Source organism: Engystomops pustulosus, chromosome 4 (genome assembly GCF_040894005.1).
Source record: "Engystomops pustulosus chromosome 4, aEngPut4.maternal, whole genome shotgun sequence".
In the NCBI taxonomy this organism is placed as follows: Eukaryota; Metazoa; Chordata; class Amphibia; order Anura; family Leptodactylidae; genus Engystomops; species Engystomops pustulosus.
Window position 1 is genome coordinate 66729698 of NC_092414.1, and position 6799 is coordinate 66736496.

The 6799-nt window shown below is 46.2% G+C and overlaps 1 pseudogene; it reads right to left on the reverse strand.

The window, feature by feature from the left end:
* Window positions 1-4099: 4099 nt before the first annotated feature.
* On the reverse strand, window positions 4100-6496 carry LOC140128452 (nuclear pore complex protein Nup155 pseudogene; annotated as a pseudogene).
* Between the last annotated feature and the right edge of the window lie 303 nt (window positions 6497-6799).

Consider the following 6799-nt stretch of genomic DNA (forward strand, 5'->3'; position numbering starts at 1 on the left):
GCCATGTTTTTTGAAAACATAACTTTTATATTTCTTGGTTGACAGAGCTGGTTTAGGGCTTATTTATTACGTCTTTGTCCTTTTCAGTGGTACCATTTTGGCGCACATAACTTTTTTTTTTACTTTTTGGAACATTTTTGTAAATGGATTTTATGAAAAATTAACATTTTTGGGAAGTTTTCCAGGTTTTTTTTTTTTACAGCGTTTACCAAGCAAGTCCAATAATGTTACTGATTTATTGTACAGATTGTTACGGGTGTGACAAAACCAAGTATGTGGGGGCTTTTCCTGGTTTTGTGTATTTTATTGGGTATGTAAAGGGAATGTTGGTGTTTAGGGGATTTTTATTTTAATTAATTCTTTTTATTAAAAAATAATTTTATAAAGTGTTTTTAATTTTTTTTTTTACTTTTATAGGTTGGCAGATGTATTACACTGTGATATGTAACACACTGAGCATGCTGCCGATGCTCAGTGTTTTAAAGCCGGGTCCTGCTAGGACAGGATCACGCAGCCCCGGGGCACTGGCAGACCCCGGGGCTGCCATCAGACCAGCGCGCGGTCTTACACACCGCGGTTAGCGTTAGAAGTTAATGCCCTCGATCGGAGTAATCTTTGATCGCAGGTGTTAGAGGTCGGTGTCGGCTGCCAGTGCCAGAAGCTGAAAGTAGTACTAATGCACGATGCTGCAAATCCTTGCTGCCCATGACGTAGTACTAAGTCCAATGTCGGAAAGGGGTTAAGAACAAATGCAATGAGCCTATCCTGTACGTAACTCAGGGACTGCCTGTACTTATAGTGGACTGAAAAAATGAGGTATGAAACTAACCTTAGGCTATATTCACACGAATGTGTGCCCGCCATACTATAGCATGGCAGTAACATGTTGGTGCACGGGAGAGGAGCAGGGGGTGAGCGCTGTTCACACCCGCCACACTCCGTAGAGAAACAGGGCGCATGGCGCCGTATTCCGGGGAAAGATAGGACATGTCACAGAACGGTACGGTACCGCAAGTGTGCCGCTCCGTACCACTCTGTGCGCCCCTTGCCGATCTATGGGGGACGTAAATACGACGTATATACGTCGGCCGTATATCTATATATATGTCCCCCAACAGCCGTGTGAATTCAGCCTCATATTGCATGTTTTGTAGATTGCATATGTAATATTGTAATCTCTACAGTACTTGGAAATTTGATATTAAAGGGAACCTACCACCACGAATCTACCTATAAAGGTAGATCGGGTGGTAGGTGGATGTATGGGACGTGAGGATAGCCCTTTTTAGAGCTAATCCTCACGTCCCCGCTAGCCTAGCATAAACTTTATTGGCCTAATATGTTAATTTAATTAAGCGGCTACCGGGGCGTGGAGTAGCCGGACACGAGGCTACACGGCGCGGCTACTCCACGCCCCAGTAGCTGCTTTCCCCCGCCTACCCTGTGATCTTCGGCGCGCAGCTCCCGGCAGCTGCGTGCCCTCGTCCGAGAAGCCGGAGTTCTGCGCATGCGCAGTAACTCCGGCCAAGATGCGCACCGAAGATCACAGGGTAGGCGGGGGAAAGCAGCTACTGGGGCGTGGAGTAGCCGCGCCGTGAAGCCTCGTGTCCGGCTACTCCACGCCCCGGTAGCCGCTTAATTAAATTAACATATTAGGCCAATAAAGTTTATGCTAGGCTAGCGGGGACGTGAGGATTAGCTCTAAAAAGGGCTATCCTCACGTCCCATACATCCACCTACCACCCGATCTACCTTTATAGGTAGATTCGTGGTGGTAGGTGCCCTTTAAGTGTAAGTTATAGTCTCTTCTCTCCTCAGACATATTGTCCCTGTGATGAACCTCTGTTGTTGGCAAGAGATTCTTTTTCTCACAAAGAAGAAATTATTTTTCTAAATGAGCCTTCAGGAAAGTACACAGCTATATAGAAGCCTATAAAACAAGATGAAAATTCTGATAAGATGCTATGTAGATCAGTACATGCCTGCACAAATATTTACTTTGTATCAAATGATTAAAATGGGAAAGTCATTAAGCAAGTTGAGGCCATTCATTAGTTTTAATAACCTGTGCATGGCAGGATACAGTAAGAAGTAAAAATAAAGTATACAGATGATAAATTCACATTTCCAACAACTGAACCCTTCAGTTGGGCCGATCTATTATAGGAAGTGTAGTATAGTGCTCCGGATTCTGTTTTATTACTAGTGTCACTAATATAAAGAACCATCTAGCACTTTTATTACCAGTTGTGTAAAATAAATGGTGTAATAATGTTGTAGACTCTTTTCCATACACTTGTCTAGAAACAGAGGGCTGTCTTTATGGAGTCATAAAATGTGCAAGATTTATTTATGTTTCAATTTTTACATGCAAATACAGGTCTTAAAGGACTGTATGGAAGACTGTATGCAAATGAGCCCGAGGGACTCCAGGATCCAATAAAACCTATGGAGCCTGGAGCCCCTCCGGCTCATTTGCATACAGTCCTTCACCCTGGTGGTAGATGCCCTTTAAGTTAAACAATGGAAGTTGATGTGAAGAAGTGTGAAGCTCACAAACAGCAAGATGTACAGCGCCATCCATCAGCAAATGCCCCCTGAGGTTTATTCCAAAGGACTTTATCACCATGAAAACAACCCTGTCTCCATGACAGCCATTTTATGTCTGTGTCAACCACTTCATGACCACTCCCTCCGTCTCCATGAACACCACTATATTTCCATGACCACCAATCCATCCCCATGACAACCCTTCCATTTCCACGGCAATTACTCTCTCTCCATGACGGCCATTCCATATCCATTGCAACTACTGAATCTCCATGATGACCATTTGATATCCAGTACAGCCACATATTTTCCATGACGACCATTGATCTATTAAAGCAAGATTTTAATGGGAAAAATTACAAAAAAAGCAAAATTTTTTCACATTTATTGTTATTTGTCTGCTCATTCTAAAAAAAATGTTATCAATAAAATTATTCTATCAAGTAAAGGTCTCACAAGTCATGACAAAAACACTGAAAAACTTGTTACAATACATAAAGTGGGGATGGGAATGGAGAATTAAATAAATATTAAGGGCCTCTTCTGACTACTTTTCTATTTTTTAGAGTCCAGTTTTACTTTTTCAGTAATAATAACATTGGACCGGTGGGAACATATAGCTGGACTGTGTGGTGGAACCACTTTGCGGCGGCTGCAGGCTTACTCACCCGTCCACACTCCAGCAGTGGCTGCTGTGAACGGCGGTGGGTCCCTGCCTCCTAGGGAGTGTGCACATCCTCTCTGTGAAGTTTAAAGGGCCAGTGCTCCGCTAATTGGCCCTGGCAGGCCACTGCCCTGCTATATAGCCTGCCTCTTCCTATGACTCCTGCCGCATCAGTGTGCCCAGTTGCCTTAGATAAAGCGTTCTTGTTGAGACTCTTGTGATTTATCCATTTTGACCTCTGCTTTGTTACCTGACCTTGATTCTCTACCACCTGCCTTGACCTTCTGTTACATTCCCAACTCCGATCCTGTGCCGCCGGTCCTTACCTCTTGTCTGACTTCAATTCTGTCTCTGTCTGCCGTCTCTGAATCTTGCCTTGGCCACTTACCGTCTGGCTCGTGGTAGAGTCAAAGAGTCGCACCAGTGGACTGAACCGCACCCACTGAACCGCCGCAAACGATAGAGTAAGCTGACACTTGGGAGCGGAGTCTAAGTGGCACCTGGTATTCACCAGAGCTTGCCGCAAAGCGTGTTGGACTTGCTTCGGCGGGATACCACCAGGTCGCTCCGCAGGTGCTACTTGTGCATGGTAGTGGCCAAGGAGAGGTTCAGAAATGGCAGACAGAGACAAAGTCGAAATCTGACAGTAGGTCAGGATCGGTGGCATAAGATGGGAGTTGGAAATGTAGCAGATAGTCAAGGCAGGCGGCAGAGAATCAAGGTCAGGATACGAAGCAGAGGTCACAACGAATAAATCCCAAGAGTCTCAATAAGAGTGCTTTCTCTAGGCCAACTGGGCACAAACATCCGACAGGAGTCATAGGAAGAGGCAGGCTAAATAGCAGGGAAGCAGCCGGCCAGCGCCAATTAGTGTTGCGCTGCCCTTTAAACCTCACGGAGCCGGATCACAGCTTGTAAGCCTTCCATATCCCTTTTACGTTTCCCATTCTTGATATAGTGCAATCCAAGTCCATGTGGATCCTTTTTCTCAGCAAAAGTCAAGCAGAGCTGGATCATGCCCTCATAAAAATGTTCTTGCTTGTAGTGATCAAATACATGAGACAAGTCAACCAGGTGACATACTTTCTGGTACTCCTGCAATGACATGACCGGGGCAGGGCTGAGCTGAGGGGAAAAAGGGGGGGGATAGCTATTCAGCAAAAGGCCTACCTATCATACACTAACTAAATAAAACACCGACAAAGTTATGTTGGAAAAGTGCTGGTCACAGCTTTATTCAAATCTTGTAACAATCTGTAAAACATAAACTTTATTAAAACATAAAATTATATATGCATTTTATGCAATAAACATATCAGTATTATTAAATTAAGTGGTCGAGTACTTGACAACAAAGCTGGATCACTTTTAAAATTGATAAGTAACACCTAAGTCCGGCCTCATAACCAACCAACCATAGTTGTAAATATCGCTCAAAATCACGCTCAGCGTGCAAAACCACAACTACCATATCCACAAGCCGCTAACCTCCTGGCGAGTGGCAAGAGCAGAATGTGGCTACCAACCAAATATATAACCAAACCAACTGCTGAGGTACACCCTCTCAAGCAGTCTATGAAGAACTTTTATTAGTAAAGCCGAACATGACCAAAATCATCACCACCAATTTACCTTCTTACCGTATAACTGTTGCCAAGTACCCGCCCACCTTTACAATGAGGATCTGAAACTAATTGTATCCCTCCTCCCCGGTGAACACATAATGCGACCCTGATACACAAACATATTATTGGGAGGGTGGGTGGGACAATTTTGCTCGGCCACCAAAGATGGCTGGCCCTTCCTGTCACCCCTTAAAATCCCCATTAACTCCTCCCTCCAAAGTAAACCCACCTATCACATCATCCTATACTCCAACCCCCAAGAATCCAACCGCAGCAAAAGAACAGGCGATTTGTAAACTAGCTGCACAAGCTTGATCTTTGTTGAAAAGTCGGAAGAAGTGCTCAAGGTCCTCTTCCCCGACACCATTGTAAGTTCTTCTTAGCAGAATTTGAAGCTGCTGCACTGGTGTGACCAGAGAGAAAATGTGGCATCCGGTAGAGGAGATTGCAACAAATCTCTTGGATGGTATCATAGGTTGCTCTGTGCCAACAGCAGAACTGGTTACAGGAGCAAGAGCACAGGTGTGACCAGTGACCGGGATTGTAGTATTGGTCTGGAATGGTAGCGGGTAATGGTTGATGCACCATATAAGATCATGTGTGTCATCTTTGGAAGCTGCCATAAGAAAAGCACCATTGCAATAGAGCATTTTGTGGACTTTTGAGGGCTTTTCCACTGTGGCAGAGGCTGTAAATCCAGGAGGCAGCCGAACGTGCATCAAAGCCAATCTGCAGGGCCGAGCTGTGGGCTGTTGCAGTGGGGCTGTTGTAAAGTAGAGGTGGACAGCAGCCTGGGTAATGGCAACCAAGTCAGTATGGATGGATTCTGACTCCTCAATGACAGCAATGTGAACAATGGGCTTGAATACTGACAGATCTACTGTCTTGGTGATATCCATTGCAGAGGAGGCGATGGTGTCCTGGGAAAGTGATGCCACTGGGAGCATCCTGTTACCATCTTGTCCCAAGTAAGCTTCAGTAACCCATATTCAGAGCGGGTATACAAGATATGACGACTGTTATCAATAGCAATCCGTACTATGGGATCGGCACTGGACAAAATGCATGCTACAAGTAAAGAGACTGTGCTTTCTGTTTGGTTGAGTGTCCAGTATTTTGGGCTAAGCCAGCCGGCTGTAGCCTTGTAGACTACTTCATACAAGCAGCCATATTTTCCGGACAGAAATATACATCCAATGTGTGTGCCAGCCACAGATGTGTAGGTATCTTCTGCGCCTACTGAGCACAAGGGCTCTGTCAGCAGCTGGATCTGCGGTGTGTTGTCAGTCTGTGTAGTTGTGATGCTCACTCACAACAAAACAACTCTGAGAGGAGTAGCAGTGACAAGTACATATGAAATATGTGGCTGGAATAGACCTTCTCTAGGTCTTACTAGTCCAACACACAGTATATTATCCCCGAGTCCATCAAAACAAGTGAGATGGTTACCATTCTGGAAATTCCAGAGGTAGAGGTTGGTATCCATGATCAGCCAAGCCTGGCTGATCTCAGGGAACACACCCATCATGCAATGAGAGCTTTGCATGGGGTTTACCTGGTCCAACAGCTCCCCGGGCAGTGGCACAGTGTGCACTGGGCTGACAGCTGGAAGCCGGGGAACACTCAGCAGACGAGAAGCCTGTAGGGGATAATCCATTGGCAGGGGCGCATCTTGCCTCAGGGGGTGCGCCTCCTGTTCAACGAGGGGGCGGCATCGGCCGACACTGAGCTCCCGGGCCGCACGCCGGATGGGACCGCGTTGCAGCCCTCCATCAGCCCATCTTGCTCCCCGACGCTGCCGGCACTTTGCACCCATCCCCCGATGCCGCCGGCACCGAGCTTCCGCCCCCCCTGCCTGCCTGCATCAAACTCCTGCCGGCCGGCAACACTTTCCGGTGCTCTGTCTGGCACCATGCTCCCAATGTGCTGCCGCTCCCCACTCTCCGCATACTTTCGCTCC